The following is a 22,108-nucleotide window of genomic DNA, read 5'->3' on the forward strand; positions in this document are numbered from 1 at the left end:
TGTAGTCCAAGTGTCACTGAATGAGACCACCTATTCCTACTTGGAAGCTACTTTGCACCCGATAGTTCTTTATTGTTATTTTCATGATCAGGAAAAATTTCCAAGGACTTTCTAAGAAAAGGGAACAGACTACACAGGAGGAACATGCAAGAAATGAAGAGTATATACATGCATCTGAAAGAGCTGTAACGGGGGAGTGAAACATTATATTTTATTCTTTAAAACACATATAATTTTAATTAGTATCTATTAATTATTTGTATAAAGTGAGAAATTCCATCGTGATATTCCCTTACATGCATCTAATGAACTCCGATAACACCCACCCTTCTCCTAACCTTTCTACCCCCATCCGTCGGCTCCCTTTCCATGTCAGTACCTCTTTAAAAAGCCCTACTCTCTGACTCTACAACTTACTTCCTAGACTCAACCCTCAAGAAAAATGAGAACTGTGACTTGAGTTTATGTATGAAGATCTTTATCAGAGTGTTATTTATAACAGTGAGAAACTGGAAGGATTCTAAATGCCCTACATTGGTGAAGAGGTTAAAATACCATTTCCCAAACTTTTGTAGAAAATGAGTCCCTTGAGAAGCTCCTTTTACCAAAGGAAAAAAAATAGAATTAGTACAGTTGGAAACTACCACCTGCTATGGTCCCATTTTGAAGCTTCAAAATCCACATCAGAACTCTTAGGACTTAAAAAATCCAGAAAGAAAACTAGTTTAATCTATTAACAGGCATTACTGATCTAAGCACAGGGTTAAGTGGAGACAGAATATTCACATGCTAGACCATTGTGTAGCCATCAACACCACTCTCATGATGAAGATACCTCTTATTTTCAAAAAAGAAAATTTAGAAAAATTGTTTGGTGGTGAGTACTGAATCTTGGGCCTTGTGTTTGCATGGAAAGATCTCTGTCACTGAGCTAAATTCACAACTCCTGCCCCCTCTGTAGATCACGCAGGGCAAATGGGTATTAGAAATATGCCATATTAATAATCATAGTTTTAAGAAAGATGTATCAGTGTGAGTGGATATGCTCACCTCATTCCTAAGTAGAGGGGGATATAAAACCACTACAGTTTTCCTCCAGTGTTTTAGGGAAAACGTTCAAACAGGTTTAGATCAGGATGGAAAGATTAAAGACAAACAGGTTATTTTCATGCACCAGATTTATACGGAGCTTTTAAATTTTGCTTCACATTCATATTTAACAAAATTTATTCAATATAACATTTTAAAACATATTTGTTACTTTTTACAATTTCATACATATATACTCCATTTACATCATTACCACTCCATACTCTCCCCCCGTTTCTTCCCCTCCCATGTTCCCCCATTCCTTCTCAACTTCATATGTTCTTTAACTACATATGCATGAATATGTATGGTATGTATATATAAGTACAAATTGCTGAGTCTATTTAATGTTGCTGATATGTATATGTATTTAGGGCTGACACTTACTGTTAGATAACCTATTGAGGGGTCAGCCCTAGAGAAGACTTAGTCCCCCTCTCTAAGCAGCCATTAATTGACTAAATCTCTTAAACTAGGGGTGGGCTCTTATGAGATTTACGTCATCTGCATTGGCAAACTGTCATTGTGAAGTCTTGGTTAGGCAGTCACATTGTTGAGATTTTATGGGTGCTACTCCATGTGGTTGGACAGAAGATACTACCTAGTGTCAGACATCCTGGTTCCCTGGCTCTTACAATCAAACTGTTTTATGATGAGAAAGGATTTAGGAACACAAGAGGCATGGTCTGAAGAACAGGTTTGTGACCTACATAGTTCATGGAGAGATAGGGTTGGGGACTTAACTTACCTCACAAGCACAATGGCCTGGGTTCAGTAGTCAGCACTAAAATCAAAACAGAACAATAAAATATATAGCACCACCATGACCAGTAAACAATATATGGTTTCTAGTTTTAATGAGAGTGGTGGAGAATAGCCAAAAGGCATAGGAACCAACTGATAGCCAGCAACCCCGTTCCTCACGTTTATGCAGGAACTCTGCCTTTCATCCCGGCTACTGCATAATGCAGCTTCCTATTTCCTGTGTGTTTTCACAGTCATCTGCTGTGCTCAGACCTTCCTTCGCCTGGCCTTCATTTCCCCACCTCCCTGTTCCTTTCTTCACTAAGGGCTCTGCAGAAATGCTGATCCCTTCAGGAGCCCCTCTGACAGCCTCTCTCCTCTGACACTTGATTAAGTTCAGTCTCTTACTATGGAGAATGAGAATGATGGGCATTTTCCCATCTCATAGCTCTTTACTCAGTTGTGAAGCTCCCTGGGCTCAAAAAGCACAGAGTGTTTGCTTGTTAGCAACCCGAGATCACCACTATTGAGTTAGAGGCTTGAAGACCTTTGCAGAGGTTTCATAGGCAAGAAAGTTCTGATGTTTGCTTTGATGATGGGCAGGACCTTGAAGGAGGGTGTCTCAGGGAGAAAGGAGACCCCGGTCTGTGCCCTAAGGTAGGAACAGGTGAGTATGTGTTCTGGGATGGTTAGAAGGGCTCATCATGGGGCAGGGGGAGATAAGAGAGAGGGCAGAATTTTCAAGAAGTTTCTGTGAACAGATCAGAGAGATTTTCCCTTGACCTATAATAAATGTTCTTATGTCTTACATTATGAATGAACCTCTTGTCCTAGTTTCACTTCTGCTGCTGAAGTAAAATATCCTGACAAAAGCAATTGAAAGAGAAGGTTTATTTTAACTCACAGTTCTGGCTTACAGTCCATCACAGCAGGGAAGTCATATTGTATCCACAGTCAAGAGCAGAGATAACTGAATGCATGTTTGCTTACTACTCAGATAGCTTTCTCTGCTCTGATACAGTCCAAGGTCCCAAACCAGGAGGATGGTGATGCCCACTTTTAGGCTGGGTCTTCTCATATCAGCTAATGAAAATTCCTTACAGGCATGCCAGCAGGTCAAAGTGATCTAGATATTCTTTCAATGAGACGTTCTTAGCAGCTGAGTCTAGACTGTGGTGGGCTGACAATCAAACTAATCCTGGCAATACCCCTAGTGCTCCCTAGACTTGTAAAATCCCAGACCTCCTGTGGCCGACTGACCCTCCACACATACGAGAGATTTTCTGTGGATTTGCCCTTCCGGCTTGGGGAAGGGGAGGTAAGGGACTCCACAGAAAATACACAGTCGTCACAGGATCAGTAGAGGGGATTCCAGCCGAAAGGCTAGGGCAGCAGCACAGACCCACAGCATTGAGATGACAGTCAAAACCTCCCTAGATTTCTGGGGCTTTTCATCTCCCTAATCTTTTCTGTGTTGGGACCCTATCTCTAATGCAGGAATTAGTAGATGAAGTGTGGAAATGCTTTCAGAAGTTCTGCCCCCTTCCTGACTAGGCCCAGCTCTTCTCCCATGGGAGAAGTTTGGCCACTTAAAAATCTGTTTGTCTCTTCCATCCTTACTTTGGGAGATTAGACTTCCTTGGAGATAGTTGGAAGATTTTGTCTGTTTCAGGTGAGAGAGAGACTGAGATGACCTTTTCAGGGAAGTTTCCTTATTGTGTCTGTTGCAGAATGCCTGCCAACTTTGTATAGGTCATGTACAGAAGGGACAGAGATCTGAAACTTCAGGCTTCATTGATACCTCTTCCAGGAAGTCTGTATAAAAAGGAAAGGAGGCCCCCTGAGGAAGAAATCCCAGAGCAGAGCAATCAGCTGTAAATGAATTGCTGAGACAACAACTAAAGAGAGAACCCGTGTAGGAAAAGACACATTTCACTATCAGAGTTCACAGGAATTTGCAACACCCTTGCCCCTACTCAGAGTTGTGGGTGGCTGGGTGGCTATTGGTATTGAATAGCTGCTTGTATTACACTCTAGACAATCCTCTGTGACTATTAATGTAGCTTCCTGTTTTATAATGCTCTTCTCACTGTGCAGACGAGGAAACTGAAGCTCTGAGTAGAACAACCTTCCCCAGTGCGTGTTGCTAGGCTTCTCCAAGAGGCAAATTGGAATGAGATGCTGAGTAGAAAATGGAGAGGTTAAGGAGCTCTTTAATTATGTCTCAGTGGTCTGTAAAGGCGACAAGGAACCGTTAACATGGACTATCACCAGAAATGTTTATCTTCCTGAAGACTGGATTGGATAGACACACTATAAAGGAAAGGTGGGAAAGAACTGAAACTGGAGGAGACTCCAGTGAACGAGTTTTGAGGCAGCATGCATGACTCAGGAAAATGACTGCATTTCCAGCACACTACAATGTCAGTGTCTTTATATCCTGCCCGATAGGGTCTGGCTTACATTCTTTTGTAGTCTAGGAGTGGAGAGGAGATCTCATAACTGCAAAGGGTGTTCCTTTTGGTGGTGACAGTGCCTTCAGAGTGACAGTTATCATCAGTGTATGCACACTTTGTTGCCCCCAGTGGCCCTGGCCTTGTGTTCCCCACTTAGACCTGTCCTGTCCATAGTGGATAGGGAGAAAAGAAGACAGCCTTATCTGGATAAACCTGAACTCCTAGGAAAGTCCCTCCATGCTTCTTGGGCCGGAGTGCCCAGATCCCATTCGCTACTGAAAACCAGGTCCTGCTGAAGGTGCTACAGAGAAGTGGGTGAAAAGCTTTTCATGCATTTTAAAGAGCTTCAGTATAGCACTGAACATACCATGCCCTTACAACATTGCATGAAAATTGAGTGAGAAGCAGCTAGCTGTGCATAAGGGGAAATTCCACGACAGAAGATAGGACTGCCCAGAAACAAGTGAGAAAATTGTGCAACAGAAATGGCAGTGACAGAAGCAATGGGCTTCAAGGGAGAGGAAAAGTGGCAAGAGGTTTTCTGCACCCAACTTTAAAAATGCTTTGCATAGGCAGGATGCCAGGTTTGTATATGGGAGGTAGTTAATTAATCCCCAGTGGGTGCCCCTATTGAAGTTGATGTGATGGGGCAAACACAGACTCAAGCTGCAAAAAGCCCTGAAGGCCACCTGAATGGGGTGTGGGGGTGCAGATGCAAATGCTTTTGTTTATTTGGATATTTGAGGAATACCACCTAGAATGGACTGTTAACAGCCAGACTGACAGAGGAAGGAGGCCTTTGAGAAACTATGTCAGTCTTTCAGGAAGAGGTTACAAGGAATGGAAGATAGAGAGGGTGGAGAGAAATGGACAGATCTGAGGAAATGATAAGATGTTGGTTTAACAGGATCTGTGGCTGATTGGATAGAGAGTGAAGGAAAAATCAAGGGTAGCTGCCAGACCTTACAGAACTTTGGGTACCTGTAAATGGAGTGATAAGAAGCAAACTGACGTGCTCATGAGAAGAGGCTTATTTTAGTGACCAAGCAAGGCAGAGAAACAAGCCAGGAACTCCACCATCTCTCCTTTGCCTTACCTCTGCTGGTGGGAAGGCCCTGTTTAAGCTGAGGATCTCTTTGACACTCCCCAAATCCTGGTTTAAGAAAGACCACCCAGGAGAGAGTCCTGTAAACCACAGAATTCAGGTAAGGAGAAGAAGGCTATAGGCAACAGGGCCTTAGTGGTTGAGCTTTGCTCTGGATATGATCTAAGATGCCCCCATCTGACCTTAGTTCCCTCATTAATCTGAGGTCATCTCCAGCCAGTACCTGCCTTTCCATGCATTCTAGAAAAGGGAAATGCAGGAATTCACCTGCAGGATACAACAGAAAGAGAAGCTAATTTGAAAGTTCAGAGACTGCTTGGTTAGAGTATTCCCAAGTGGAAGCTGAGAAAACCCTTGCATATTGATTGACTGTGTTCCTTCAGGGAATATTGTATTCCCAGTGATCAGGGTGGTTTGTGTGTCTCCTGAACTCTGAAAGGTGCTGGTGCAGGAGCCGTGGACTCATCTCCCATGAGGGAGCACACACAAGATCATGGACTCTCACTCAACACATAGAACTCTCACTCAACACATTTCTGCCTACAGAAGTCAGAAATGAGACAGGACGTGAGGGTAATAATGCAGACAGCTTATTCTGGGGGTGTGTTTTAGAAGAAATCGAGGAGTTCTTGGAGGTTTTGATGCCTGGACTTGCACTTTGGAGAGAACTTGGAGAAACTATAATCTGATTCTTCACTTGTATAGTGGTTTATAAGTTGTACATTGACTAAGAACCCAAAGCCAAGCTTCCTGACTCTAGCACCCTTAGACTTTAAGTACTGTGCCTCCTGCCCAGACTCAGGAAGTGCAGAGTTGAGCAACAATCTGGTTGATTTCATCAAATTATTGCCCAGCCCAAAATAGCAGCTTTCTAGTCCTTCAAAGAGCACCATTCTCCAATCCCTGGCTCTTGCTTGTTTGTCTGCCCTCTGAACCCAGTTCCCCTGCTGGGAGTCCTTCAGAATACATGCATTAAAGGACCAAGTAAAATTTGAAACGAAGTCTTCTCTCTTAGCTTTTCTGACTTACTTTCTCCCCACCAAGTGGTATGTCCCTGCCAAATGTCAATGTCTCAAATAGGTCAGACACTCTCCACCTCTTTCCACCTCGCTGCCAGGCAACAGTCCTTATAATAGTTCTTTCTTTCTCTTACTGGTTCACACCCCAGTTTACCTGCTCAGTGATTTCTCTTCTGAGTGGCTGCCATAAAGAAGTAACAACTAATATCTATTAATATGTTAATAATAGCTGATGATACCTGAAAAAATGTCATACATCTTAAACTTTATTGTAAAAATCAGTATGTGCTTATGGTTAAAAAAATTGAAATCCTACAAAAGAAAATACAATGCATTTTATAATTGCACCCCAATCTCCAAGACCAACTTTCTCAGGCGAGATTTGCATAACTTCCCTAATCTAGTTTGTGCATATAAGAGCACATACCTGTGCATTTAAAATACATTTAAAGTCATTCCATAGACAGTTGCTTTCTCTCTGACTTTTTCTTTTAATGATACATATGAATGAATTTGCCTATCAAAATATACAGATTTATCTCTCCTAGTTAGCACCTTCCTTGTTGTCCCTCTATGCAGATGCTCTGTAAGCGAAGAAGGTGAACGTTTAGGTGATTTCTAGCTTTATCTGCACTGGAAAATGATTTTTTTTTTAGTATTCAGAGAGTAAAGCATATATTCTGTAAGTGTTCTTTCATAGAAACCCCTTAACTAGGGTGGAGGAAAGTTCTTACCATTAGAGCTCGTGATTGGATTATGGTGTAGTTCAGTAGCAGGGGATTTGACCTAACATGTACAAGGCTCTGGGGTTTAGCCTAGCACTAGAAAGCAAAACAAAAATAAAAATCTTCCCTATACCTAGTGATGACTGTAGGTTAGATGAATTGGCAAGTTTATCAATGCCTAGTGGGCTTTAGGAAAATGTTTGGAGAAGTCACTGCAAGTCTGGGGAACTTGTTACAAAATAATTGCTGTAATTATTTCCTTTGGCAATAGTTTTTCCTTGTGTTTTAAATAAGGTTTACAAAGAGCAAATTACTAAGGGAAAACTTGGAGAAACTGTATCAAGTCATTTGTGAAAATTATGTTTCAGTGATGAAATTGATTAATGTCATTGAGTAACACTGTGCGATGCCATTAAATGACATCATCTAATGATGCATTGAATGATGTCAAATGACGATGTTGGGTGATTATTCTGTGTATGTTCTTGCTTGGTGGTATCATTGAGCCATTAAGCAATGCCATTGAATGCTGATGTTGGGTGATGGTATGGTGTGGTCCTAAAGTGGTATTACTGGGTGAATTCACTGAATGGCAGTGTTGAGTGGTTTCATATATGCTCAAATAAATTTAGTGATGACAATGCGTGACACTATGATGCTGGTGACACTGACATTGAATACTGCCCCTGAGTCTTATCATTGAGTAATGATGTCAAGTGATGATGTTGGGTGTTGCCAATATGCTGTCTTCTTGAGTTATATCATTGAATGATACTGTTGAAGTCTGCATTGAGTGATGTCACTGAGTGATGACATTTAGTGAAGATGCTGTTGAATGACACTATTGAGTAACATCACTGAGTGATGATGTTGAGTGATGCTTTTGAGGGCTGCCATCAAATGTTCATATTTAGTAATGCCTTTGAGTGACAAAGTTGGGTGGTTCCACTGAGTGAGTATGTTGAATGATGATTTGAAAATGATGGTAATGAATGGCACCATTGCAGACAATGAGTGACATGGTATAGTGACGCCTCTCAGTGACGATGTGGAATAATGTAATTGAATGATGTGATGGTGTAATTGAATGATGTAATTGAATGATGTAATTGACTGAGTGATGGTGTTGAGTGATGATGCCTTTGAGTGACTAAGTTGACTGATTATTTTGAGTGAGGATATTCCTTAGGTTTCTTGGGTCAAATTACACATTAAATAGTTTGGGTCCTTATCTGTCAGTCTCTGCTTCCCATCTCCAAACCATACCAGGAAAACAGTTTCTGAAAAACTGAAAGAATCCTGAGCTGGTATGAGGAGGATTGAAGGGTTTATCCCTCTGCCTCCTGGTACTAACTGCATGTCACCTTAGAAGGATTAGAATCTAACCCTTGTTTCAAGATAAGTGGATGGTTAGAAAGCTCTTCTTGTCTTTCCCCTGGTTAATACAGAAAAGAAAATGCTTTCCTATGTAAAATTCTCAGTTTTCTAGTCTGTGGCATGTGTCTATAAGAGGTGATTTCATATTCTTTCTTGATCTTTGGAGATTGAGTTTAGGAGAAAAAGTTAATTGAAGAAGGAAAGAAATATGACAAGTCAGGCTTTAAATGTATGTATCGAGTTTTTAGAGGATTTTTTAGGTGTGGTTATTAGACTTGGGAGTGAGATCATAGGTGAAGCAACAGAAGAAGCAGTCATGATGTAATTGATGCATAAATGAGTGAAAGAATCCCTGCCTGAACAAGTGGATGAGAGCAAAAGGCCAAGGCCATCTGACTTTTGAAAAAACTAATCATTATTTTTCTAGAGTTTAGAAAAAAATCATATAAATTTGGCTTATTTTAAGCTACAATTACTACCCTGAAAGAGGGTTAAATCCTCTGATGGTCAAAAAATAAAGGGACTTTTGTCCTGTTTCCCAAGGCCTTATAACAACAGAGGCTGAATCTTTGGGCTTGGTTCTCTGATATTTTCTGAGTGGCACAGCTTCTCCAGTCCTGTGTTCTCCCTTACGTTTGTATGTCTCTGCGTTCGAGTTTTCCTAAGAGTGTCCATCAAGCCATCCATATCAGAATCACCTAGAGGACTTACTAAAAGTGCTCTGTCCCAGACTCAGTGATTCATTTATAGTTGACCACCAGTGAAAATCAAAATGCTGACGCCAACCTGGACCCAGATCTTATGACTGATCATTCTCTTTCTGGCTTACTGTCAACTAACCTGATTATTTGGCTCTCCATATATAATATAATGTTGATATATGTTGCCATCGTTTCCAGATGGAAATCTGTATACTTGGGTGTGCTGCTCATGGAAGACTTTAGCTGGATGTGTCCTTCCACTACGGGCTCTTTTCTCTCTAGTTAGTAGGTACTCCAAGGCTCAGACCCATTTCATTGGGACATTTTCCATCCTATGGATTTAGAAATTTACCTTTCTTCTTTCTGTACATACTTCTCCCCTTCTTTCATTTACCACTCTCGTTTGTTTTGAGATGGTTTTGCTATGTAGCCCAGACTAACCTACAACTTGAGACCCTCTTGCTTCAGTCTCCTGAGAGCTGGAAATAAGTATGTGTCACCTCATTCTGCAGATTCAGAATTCTAAGAAATCCTGAGACTAGAATTATATGTGATAAATGGCAGGTAAAACATTGTCTCATTTAATCATTATAATCCTGGGTAGCTATTGCTATTTCGCTATATTTAGGCATAATTACAGAAGAGCTAAATAGGGCTTCTTTGTCACAAGCACATGACATAGAATCTATCCTGGAGATAAATCTTCCAAATAGTCACATCTGAGTTCTGTCCATTCAATCACATTAAAAAAATATTCATCTTGAAGTTGTTTTCTGGACAGGGTCCATGAAAAAAAATCCTTTGGAAAATTCTTCATAGATAGATACTAGAGCTGATCTGAGCAAGAGATTGGCATCTGTGTAGTTGGAAATGGATTTTGTACTAATGAGGAGGCCTAAAGTCAATGTGTCTAGAAAATTCAAGCATTAATATCAACAGGGAGATGGTTAGCCCCCACAGAAGTTTCTGGATTATATGGCTCTGAACGTCACAAAAAATTCATGAAATTAGTCCCTACACTTGGGGATGGCTGAAACCCTGCAAATGACCAGTCTAGAGTTCTAAAGCCAGTCATAAGTCATCTGGGTTAACCCAGGAATTTAGTTGCCTGAAGAACAGTGAGAACGGGACATCAGAGGTCAGGGTCTGAGAGAGCATCAGGGGAATCTGAAGGGGAAGCTGCTGTGCTTGGTCCGGGCTCCTTATCTCTGTAAGGCCAGCATGTGGAGTGGATGAGCAGTGTGGAGACACAAGCCCCATGTGCGTGGAGAAATGATATAGATGCTGCAGAAATGAAGGCCCACAGGTCATGTGCTTTCCAATAGCAGCAAAGCAAAGTCCTTTTGTTCTGGGGGCAGGAGGGAGAGACCCAAAGCAGTTTCTTGACTTTCTTGGATTTAAAACCAAAATCAATTTGTATTAGATTAGCTGTATGTCAGTGTGGGCCAGGCTTTCAGGCTCCACCAGTTTTAGGTAAATTGAATTGGCAATTCAGTATCCTTTTCAGGTCTGAGGGTCAGACAGCTGACTCCAGGAAAAACAAAACAAAACAAAAAACACAAATAAAAACACAGGGACCAGACAAGCAGGAAATGAGGCAGAGGGCCATGACTTCAGTAGGGCAGACAGATGGCTCTTTCAGATGGAGTCTCCCAGAGGTTGTCTAATCTGGCTATCAACTTCCCAAAAAGATAGATTTAAAGGGGTCCATAGTGCTGGGAAGCTAAATATGCTAGCTGTCCCTGATGCTCTTGCTAAGAATCTCCAAACACTTTCCTTCTCAGAAGCACTCGATTGGGTTCTGTGACCAGTGTTACTTCCTGTGAGCATCACCATGCATGTGCCCGGTGCTTATCCTTGTGGACATTAGGGAAGTACACATTATGTATATGCGCGTATGCTTGTCCAAAAAAAAATATTTCAATTTGAAGTTACTTAACCTTGACTAGTAAATACTCTCTAGACAGAATCCACTCTTATAAGATTGCCGTATCCAGTCCCAGCCCCTGGGAAAACTAATTCAGCTAATTGGCGGCCTCTGAGCAGACTCTTTACTGTGGTAAATAAGATCATGGGCTTATAATTCAGCATTGTTGTCTTCTCTTTCACACTATCCCAAGTGAATGGGGGCAGGAAGACAGCTCTGATGAAGCTGGAGGCTTCTCCCTATTGCTGCTCCTATGAGCCCAGCACCCACACATGGGGGCATCTCTGTCACTGTCATGAATTATTATCTCTCAGGGACCCACTGGGTGCCTGCCACATCAGAGAAGAAACGTATTGACTCAACTGTCAACAGCCACCCTGAAAACAGCCAAATAATTTTGATGTTCTTCAAACATATTATAATTAAAAAATTACATGCTGGGAGAAAAATTATAAGCGTTTAATCAGAAGCGAGGGTCAAGCTGATGCAATTAGGGAGGGAAACTCGGAAGCTTTTATCAACAGAGTTTGTTTCATCACTATCCTGGTAAAAGCAATTGGATTGAAGCTAAGATGTTTCCAGCCTGTTACTTTTGAAGCATTGCATCTAGACTGTGCAGAGTGGTGCCTAGCCTCAGTGACACTCTTCGACCTCAGTCTACAGTTTGCTTTCTGGGTGCAGATCCAACTAGTGGAAACTTTGGACACAAGTGTATTTAAAAGCCGTGGAGCCCCAATGACAAAATGACTAAGGTAGGTTTAGAAAGTGCTCCTGGGTGGAGACTAGCATGGTTTTCCAGGAAATATGTCTGCTTGTGAATGGCCAGGCTGCCAAGAAAGTCAAGTCATTTCAGTGAGTCAGGAAGCCACCTTAGACAGTAGAAACCCTAGTGGAAAAGACAAAAAAAGCAAGTGAGATTTGCCATCTCACCAACAGATCTAAGGGCTAGCCACCAAGAGACAGGGTAGATCACAAGTACCCAGAAATGTATTTGCTTTCTTCTCTCTTGCTGAAACGAGTGACTTATTCCATGTATTTGAATTTGAGTATATGTGAGTGTATGTGATATGCGTGTTTGAGTGTATATGTGTGATATACTAGTGTATGTGGTATATGATGTTTCAGTGTATATGCGTATGAGTAAATATTTGTATGTATGCATATGTGTGTGATATATATATATGTGTGAATGATATGTGAATATATGTGGTATATGAGTGCTGTTGGTGTGTGTTAAGTGGGGTGTGTACTGTGTGCATGGCATGCCTGTGCATTTTGTGTGTATTGTTGTGTGATATGTGACTGTATGTGATGTGTGTAATGTATATGTTGTATGTATGTGATATGTAACTGTATATGAAATGTAGGCATGTATGTAATATGGGAATGTATATTGTGTGAGTTATGTGTTGTGTTGTATCTCTGTGTGTTTTAAAAGAATGTAAGAATGTGGTATTTGGATATATTTGGGTACGGTGTATGTGGCTTGTATGTGCGTTGTGTATATGTGTGTGGATTGTGTGTATAGTGTATGTATGCATGTGGTATGTGTTGTTTGTTGTGTGTATTGTGTTATATGTGCTGTGTATTTTTGTGGTTTCCATGTAGTGTGTGAGATATATGTGTTGTGTATACAATATGGTATTCATGTGTGTGTGTATGTGTGTATGTGTGTAAATGTTTCCATTGCTATCTCCTCACATGACCAGGTGCTTGGGACCCTGTCAATCACAGCACAGGTTACATAATGGGGAGGGATGGCAGGTAGGAGGTTTGAGTTCTAAAAAATTGCTCATATTCTGGGGAAGGGAGATACATTTTCTTCAAAGTTTTCCTACTGGCAAATTGTCCATGTTCTTGTAAATAACTCCTCACCCATGTCTGTCAGCGAACACAGTTAAACTTTTCTTTCTTTCCCTTCTCCCTCTCCCTACCTCTCTCTCTTTCTTCTACTATTTCAATATAAGATAAACAGTAGCATCCCTTTGGGATTGGTCCTAATCACTTTTGATTTTATAATGATGCATTGTTATACTGTCTTCTGTAGAGCTTATAGCCATCTGAGGTGGTTAGGGGCACATTGTCACACACTCTTTCCAGTCATATAGGTGGGGTGTTAAAAGGTGTCATTTATTACTATTTAATGAATGGGAAGAAAAAGGGTTTGGGTAGCAAACAATCTGTTCAAGTGCACTGTAGTAGATATGAAGTGCTCACATGTAAACCAGAATTCCAGAACTCTTCAAAACAATTAATTGAGGATTGTGATGCCTATTCTACACAGCCTTCAAAGAAATGATGTTTAGAAAGCTCCTCGGAAGGACAAGTTCCTGCAGCATCTGAAGGTTGTGTGAATGTTCCAGGTTCAAACCAGTCACATAAATTCTTGGTTTCACCAAGCCTGCTATTCTCCTTTCTGAAAGCAAATGCCGAGAACAAGGCCTCACCAAAAGATAAATATAGAGAGAAATACAATAAAAAATGACAAATGGGTATGGGGCAAAGACATACAGTGAACACAGGAAGAAAGCAATTGCAGCTGCCCTCCTCTTAACAGAGAGGAAATGCTTCACAATGACCAGGGAGGAGAGGCTGGAGGACAGAGATGGATGCTCGAGGTGGGGGTGGAATCTTCACAAAGCTCCAGATCCACACAGCTGATATTAAATGTGACAATCTGAGTGACGATGAGCTGAACCTGTTGACAGCTGAGGACAGGAGATGGAAGCAGGAGGCCACCTCTCCTAGGATTACATTCAGCAGGACAGGATGGCACAGCGGGCAGCCAGCCTCAGGGGTTCCTGTGGGAATGAATGAGCACATGGCACATTCACGGGAGAGACAGAGCACGTGCAAGGGAGAGGGAGAGAGCTATATACCTAACTATTCTTTCTGTCTCTCATTCATTCATTATTATCTACTGCTGGACCCAGAGGTAATAGTGTAGTATGTGTTGCTTTCATTGGTTGAATAAAGAGACTGCTTTGGCCTTTTGATAGGGCAGAAACTTATGTAGGCGCGAAAGACAGAACTGGATGCTGGGAAGAAGAGCAGAGTCAGGCAGATGCCATGAATCTCCCGCCTGAGACGGATGTAGGTTAGAATCTTTCTCGGTAAACAACGACCTCGTGGTGTTACACAGATTGGTAGAAATGGGTTAAACCAAGATGTGAGAGTTAGCCAATAAGAGGCTAGAGCTCATGGACCAAGCAGTAATTTAATTAATATAATTTCTGTGTGGTTATTTCAGGGGTTAAGCTAGCCGGGCGGCGAGACACGGCCTGCTCCTCCCTACAACAAGGTAAGTGCTGGGGACACAGGATGGAAGACAGGGGCCTTTGCTCTCCAGAAGTGAGGGAGTTCTCCTCTTAGTGAGGGAGATTCAGAAGTGAGCAAATGACCTTTTCATGAACTTGTGCTGCAAGATAGGCAAGACCGGGAGCTGTAGGTGCACCAAAATCAGATGGGTGAAAATGGGGAAGTGAGAAAGAGAGGGACTGGAGACAAGAGCATTTCTTAGAAACTCTGTGCCAGCTGTGTAGTATTGAGGGCCCTGTTTTAGTTACTACAGCCTTTTTGTTTCATTGTATGGGTAGTAGGCTGGGTCTAACTCTCTGTGAATAACACTTATGTTGACTTTAGCTTTAAAATGAAGTCTTTAATTAAATTTTTTAAGAATTTATTCTCCATCTTAATAAAGATTTTTCCAAGTTTAGATAAAACAAAATTTGTGCTAAAGAGTAGTTTTTATTGATGTGGGATGTCCTTCTGTATATGTATTGTTTTTGTTGGATAATGTATAAAACTGTTTCAAAATACAAAACTGTATAATGGCTTAGCAGAGTAAAGCCAGGTGGGAACTCTGAACACAGATATAGAGAAAGAAAAGGTGGAGTCAAGGAGCTGCCATGTAGTTGCCAAAGGAGAAGGATTCTGGAACACCAGAACCTTATTGGTAAGCCACAGCCTTGTAGTGATGGACAGATTAACAGAAATGGGTTAATTTAAGATGTAAGAGCTAGCTAGGAATATGTCCAAGTCATTGGACAAACAGTGTCGTAGTTAATATAGTTTCTCTGTGTGTTCCCAGGTATGTATTTTGCTATACTGTATGTGACAGTCTGGAGGAAATTTACAGCAAAGGAACTCACTGCCATTCCTATGCCCTGGGCTACTTTGAAATGGTATCAGATGCACAAATAATAAAAGTATAAATCATTTGGAGCCTCACAAAGTCATGAGATCTGTTGAACACTGTCTACTTTAAAATAGAGAAAAAGAAAAAAAATGCTCAAGTTTTTTCAATCAGGATATTTTGTGATAAGTTTAATCAATTCCTAAGCTGAATTACTTCTCAAGTACATTTTAATGGAGTTATTTGTGTTCTTCTTCTCAAAAAATCAGGAGAAACTTAACATTCTTCTAGCATAAAGCTCTCTCCCAGTGTGGTATTCCTTCAATCGATTTTTGATTTCCCCTTAAACCTTTTCCAGATGTAGCAGGTCCTCTGTGAGTGTTCACAGATGAGCCAGTTTCCCACAGTTCCCTGTGTCCGTGAACAGATTGAAGTGGAAGGATCAGTAAGACTGCAGCAGTGGGTACAGATGTTGATGATAGAAATCAATCTTTTCGCTTTGCAGCATTGTTTAACTAATGGGCTTGAAGTTTCAGCTAAGGAAACTGGCACAGTAGTAACTCATTGGTTGCTAAAGAGGTTAAAAGAATGAGTATGAAACAGAGGAGTAACTAGACCATTCAAAGTAATGAAAGAGAAATTTCAGAAGGAAAATTAATAGTGCTGTAATCATTAGAGAGAAATATCTGGACCAGAAGACAGCATTCTCAGGGGTAAAATAACAACCCCATATCCAGACACTTTGTGAGTGAGTTTTTTAGAATAGCAGTGCAAAGCTTTTAAAACCAGAAAAAAAAAAGTTGTGGACTACTGAAGAGCAACTAGGATAGCGATCCCATGTCCACTGTAGAAGCAGCCAGATGCAATAAAAGGGTATTTTCAAAACGTGAATCAGTTACTGGCAGAAAATTGCACATGTGTGAGAAAATATTGCCAAACTGAGGTGGGCCTGGGCTATATAAGGAGGTCAGCTGAACAAGCCAATAAGCAGTGTTCTTCCATGGTTTCTGCTTCCAGTTCCTGTCTTGAGTTCCTGCCTTTGTTTGCTATATGGTGATGACTATAACCTGTAAGATGGAGTGGACCCTATCTTCCTCTAAATTACTTTTGGTCAAAGTGTTTTATCACAGTTACAGAAAGAAAACTACAACAAAAATGAGATATAATAAAGCTAAATGTCACAGGAGATGAGCCAATGTTAGACAGTTACTGCCAGGGTTAATGACATCAGGAGAAGCAACAGACACCAGGATGTAGAGCAGCAAGGACAGACTTTTAGAAGTCTCGACAGAGAATTCAGCAAGAGTGATTTCTCACATGGAAGATGTAAATGCATGCACAACAATTGCCTGTGTCTTATAAGAACACGGAGGCATCAAGGAGCACACGTTAAGAAGTCAAAGACATTGTGAATGTACTGATTTGCAATGTGGAAAAGAGAAGTTCTCCCAAAGTACATGTGTATAAGACTTTGTTACTAAAGTAACAGACCTTGTTTGGAGAGGCACCTGCAGTTGGCGATGGAATCCTTGACCCCACAACTAATAGGCTTAGATGGAGTCAGGATGTGATGGGCTATCGGGAAGTGATGGAGGTAGGGCTTATCTGGGAGACCTGGGCCCTGGGAACATGTCTTTAAGTTGTGCTTTGTCCATGGCAGCTGGCTCTCCCTCCTTTCTCTCTCTCTCTCTCTCTCTCTCTCTCTCTCTCTCTCTCTCTCTCTCTCCCTCCCTCTCTCTCTCCCTCTATGTTTTGTATTTGTGGGTACACTGTGTACACAAGTGCTTATGTTTTATGTGTGAATAGGTATGTATGTTTTATATGTATGCAAGTGTGTGTGTATATGCATGCATATGTGTGTGTGTGTGTGTGTGTGTTTGTAGATTTTTTTTCTTCATCTACTGCTAGGATGTGTAAGTATGATGTTGAATAAAAGTAGTGAGAACTGACATCCTTGTTTTGTTTCAAATATTTTTCATATATATATATATATACATATACATATATATTCAATTTCTGTACGTACTTTTCCTTGTGTTAAGGAAAAAATCTCTTTTCTTTCTACTTTGATGAGAATTACTTTTTGAATGGTTTGTGAATTTTATCAAATGCCTTTTTTTCTGTATCTAGTGACCATATGATTTTTACTTTTTAAAAAATTTTCCTCATAAGCCACAAATTAGAATGATTTTCAAATATTAAGTCAATCCTGCATTCCTGGAACAACATACATGGGTCATGATGTATTGTCTTTCTTATTTGTTATTGGTTGCATTTAATAAAGTCTTTTAGAATTTTTACATGTATGCTTGTGAGGGACAATTGTTTATAATGTAATTTCTTGGTGGTATTTTTGTATTACTTTGGTACCATAATTATACTGTCTTCATGGAATTCAAATGGAGAATATTTCCATCTCTTCACTTTCTGCAAGGACTTCATCATAATATTTCTTCTTTAAGTATTTAACAGAATTTACCAATAAAGTGGTAAGAGCCTGAACTCTTAATTTTCCCTCAATTTTAATTCTTTTTCTTTTCCCCATCCCTTTCTTTCTTCTCTTCCTTTCTTGGGGGCAGGATGGGGAAGTTCCCAGAGTTCCAGAGTTCTCTGGGTAATTCTACCATCAGTGGACTATCCTATGTACTACAGGTACCTTGTTCTCTATTGACTTGTAGCTCTGCCAGACTTCCAGGCTCTACCTCTGGGCACATGCTAGAAACTCCAAAGCAGAAAGCCCAACCAACTGCAATCCCACTGTTACCCATCTCTCTGAGGCTGTTGTTTTGTTTGTTTGTTTGTTTGTTTGTTTGGCGTTATTGTTTCAAGACAGGGTTTCTAGCCTGGAACTAGAACTTATAGACCAGGCTGTCCCCCAAACTCACAGAGATCTGCCTGCCTTTGCCTACCGAGTGCTGGGATTAAAAGCACGTGCCACCACCACTTGGAGATGTCGTTACTCTTTATTACTTGTTGCTTACTGGTTTGGACATAATTAAAGACTTTTGTTTGTCTTCTATAGAGGAAGATAACCCTAACCATTGCTAATCTTTCTTGATTAGAAATAGAAATACTTATGTAACAATATCAATTTAAAATTTTTCATTTTGATATTAAAATATGGTTACATAATTCCTATGATTACATAATTCCTATCTCCCATTTCCTTCCTCTAAACCCTTCCACATACCCTTCCAAGCTCTCTTCAAACTCTCAGGATTCCTTTTCTCCTTAAATGCTAGTACACACATGCACATACACACACACACACACACACACATTTGTGTATATATACATATATATTCCTAACTATAGCCTACTCAGTGTGTACAGTGTTACCTGTACGTATATCTTCAGGGCTAACAATTTCTCATTGGTGAGTTCTTCCTTGGAGAAGAGATTTTTTTTCTCCCATTCTCAGCATCCTCAGTAGCTTGCAGTTATTTATGTATGGCTGAGATTTCATAGGCTTTCCCCCATCTACTTTGGCTTGTCTATTGGTGTCATTCTAGTTATATTTTAAAAATATGCTTTAATAAAAATGAGTATTAGAAACAAATAAACATAAAAACTAAAGAAGTTATTTTCCCCCAAATCAAGAGTAGTAGTCAAGAGTCATGCTAGCATCTGATTTCTTTCACCAAAATAAATAAAATTTTTAAATCATAAGCAAAAAGGAAAATATATGTCTCTATTTAACCTTACAGAATACTGAGACATGATATAAGAACTTGTGTGAAGATACAGTGATTATTTTGAAGACTACGAGGGAACTTGCACAAATCTATCATAAAATTTAACACAGAACAGCCACAGAATTTAGTATGTGATTTGTCAAAGAAGAAATTTTCAGGAAAAGGCGTTCAATTTCTCAGTGATCAGGGCCATACTAATTAGCACAACTGTAATTTAGGGAGCATCTAGGATACCTGACACCTGGGGTGATGACAGTTTACTCCCCCCCCCCAAAACAGAACCATGTTCTGTGACAAACATGAGACAAAGCTATATATGATACTGAAGGCACATGTATTATGTTCTTTAAGTTATCTTGAACTTTGTTAAGCTAGTGCTATTTACTTTTGGTTGCTCACTTCAAAGCTCTTTACCAAACTCAGAATACTTATGAACCAATACTGTCACGACTTTTAAGTCCCTCCACATTTCTTTTAGAACAATGGAAAAGCCCAACTATTTACTCAGCAATTTCATACCTACCTAAATAATAGCTTCAACTTTGACGCTTTGATGATGGTCTAATTTCTGAACATCTAATTTATATGACTGTCTAAATAATAAATAGATTTTGGTAGAACTCCACTTTTTCTTAATTCATTGCTTAGTTTGAAAATTATCAGTTAGACGGGAGGATTGGTAAAGTATCTTCTCCACATGAGAACCTAATTCTCTTCCAGAACCCATGAAAAGGCAAGTATCGTGGCATGTAGTTAATCCAGTGCTGGGAATGCAGAGAAAGGCAGACCCATGGGGTGTACTGGTGACCTCCCAGCCAAACTGTTGGTGAACTATCTTAACGAAAGACCCTGCCTCGAAGAACAAGGTAAAGAGCTCCCAACCAGGAGGCTGATTTCTGGTCTCCAAGTGTATGTGCACTCATGTGAACACATGATTCACACGCACTGGTGCACACATGACCACACAGGCATGCTGCGTGTACACACATGGCTTATAGTTACAACGAATACATCTCAATTGTAAGGTTGTTTTTCAAATTCAGCAAGAGATTTCATGTAATAACTGAACTTTGCACTTCTAGTAAAGCTAGACTCCACAGCTTACTCTGTTTCACTGCTTTAAATATTAAACACAAATAAATACCCAAGTGGTCACAATGGACAACGAAGCTGAAAAAACTCAAATTCTCTTTCTTTGCTTTCTCCACCGCTGTGCTGTCCTTGTTTATTTCAAAGCTGCTGTTTAAACACGGAATACGCAGTGCTGTGGGGCTGTGGTCAGCACAGAAGGCAGAGCAAACATTCAGGCCGTGGTAAGCTTGCTTTTGAAATGAGGGTAGGTAACTGAATCACTGTGTGCTCAGGACTGATTGTGTAACTTGGCATTCTCCAATTTAACTTTCATGTAAAATAGAATGGTGCTTTAAAAATTTGGTTTTGAAGTGCTGTATATTGAGTCTAGAGCTTTGGGCATGCTAAATAAGTATCATATCAAGTAAGTATCATACCAAGTAAGTACCATACCACTGAGTTACATACCAGCCCCCCCCCTTTTTGGTTTGGTTTATTTGTTTGTTTGAAGACAAGTCTGTGCTGATTTGAAGCTTCTATAATGCACTCTGAATTTGAACAACAACTGTCAATAAGTAGATGTCCTAACCTAGAGAAGAGGTTGGACATAATTGTTCATTGTAAAACTCCCAAAGTTGGTGGCTTTGTCGTCTAGAGACCAGGAGTCCGGCAAATGGCTTGTCTGAGAAGGGCAGTTCTACAGACAAAATGAGTGAGCACCTCAGGACCAGCAGGCCAGCAGGCCGTGGAGAACAACAGCTGTTGACATGGTGGGAGGGGCAGCTCTGCACAGAGAGCTGGACTGTAATCAGCACATCTGAAAATCCACTTAGGCGTCTAGTTAAATGACATCTCCAGATGAGGGAGACTAGCGTTCTATTCTGAGGGACACATGTTTTAAGTGGATTAAGAAGGGAAATCATTTTAAATGTAAGAAGGTATATAATTAACCCCAGGACCCTGGCGGCAGTAAGATATCACTGAGAGGGGAACTAAAAGAGATTCAGAGCACATTAGGCATATGGTTGAATAAACAAAGCAGCCTGTCTCCATGGGCAGTATTGTTCTGCAAATAAATGTCAATCTAGGGGCCACAAAGCATTGTGGTCCTGTACCCACAGCCAGCTGTGTTCGTTCAGACGAGAGCTTAATATAAGCACTGCTCATATGTGCATGCCCTGGAAATGACCATATCTTGATTTAGGGTATTTGGAGATAATGTGTCCTTTCCATTCAGATCCTTGAAACAGATGCCTGAACAAGCATCACACAAATAGCAGAGGTGAACCTGGGGTTCCTAACGTTGGGGTGTGGAACACAGGCCACCATGAAAGGAAATTCTTCTTGGGAGAGAACAATACAAGAAAGCATAAAGAATGGATCAGGGTTAGAGACAGTGGAAGAGCATAGGAATGAACCCTAGAGGAGAGGAAGGGCTTGAGGGAGCAGATGGAGACATGGTCCCAGGCATGTAGATATCAATGCATCCAGCAAGTCCTCCTCAGATCAAGTCTCAGAGCTGAGAGGCTGTTGACAAGAGCAAAGAAGAATTCCAAAATGGCCCGTAGTGGGAGGAGGAGGAGGAGCAGACAGGCAGGAGCTGAACTGGGCCGAGGAGTGGCTGACTTCGATTGATTGTCATTGTGGACCTTCTGACATGATCTTTCATCCTGGTGCTTCTCATATCTATTTATCTAATAAAACAGACAGGGTCTTTTATTGATTTTTGTCCCGATTATATCCTTAACACCTAATGGAGCAGTGCTTCGCATTTGCTGAACGGATAGATGCACAAATACTGTGGTTAATATGCTGTCACTCAGCTGGGTGCCACTGGCCTAGTGGTGGGTCAAAGGTCAGAGCTGGTGATTACAAAGTCCTGGAACTCAAGTTCCACGTGCACTCGTAGGCATTTGGGTGAGACCCCTCACAAAGGCAGATGAAATAGGTACTGGGTAGAGTTAGGTCTGTGGGTCAGGTCAGCACACCTGGGTTGCTCCCCTCTCTTCTCCAGACAGCCACATTGTGAAAATGAGGTCTGGTTACAAACCCATGAAATAGCCT

The 22,108-nt window shown here is 40.8% G+C and overlaps 1 long non-coding RNA gene across 1 annotated transcript in view; it reads left to right on the forward strand.

Annotated features, from left to right (window-relative positions):
* The window catches only part of LOC146894775 (uncharacterized), a 170,154-nt gene that overhangs the window by 3,657 nt on the left and 144,389 nt on the right, over positions 1–22,108 (forward strand). Inside the window, exon 2 of the long non-coding RNA XR_015001095.2 lies at positions 14,394–14,444. This is a non-coding gene — a long non-coding RNA (uncharacterized LOC146894775). The remainder of the gene's footprint in view (positions 1–14,393; positions 14,445–22,108) is intronic.

This window comes from Myodes glareolus, chromosome 5 (assembly GCF_982192425.1).
Source record: "Myodes glareolus chromosome 5, mMyoGla1.1, whole genome shotgun sequence".
Classification (NCBI taxonomy): domain Eukaryota; kingdom Metazoa; phylum Chordata; class Mammalia; order Rodentia; family Cricetidae; genus Myodes; species Myodes glareolus.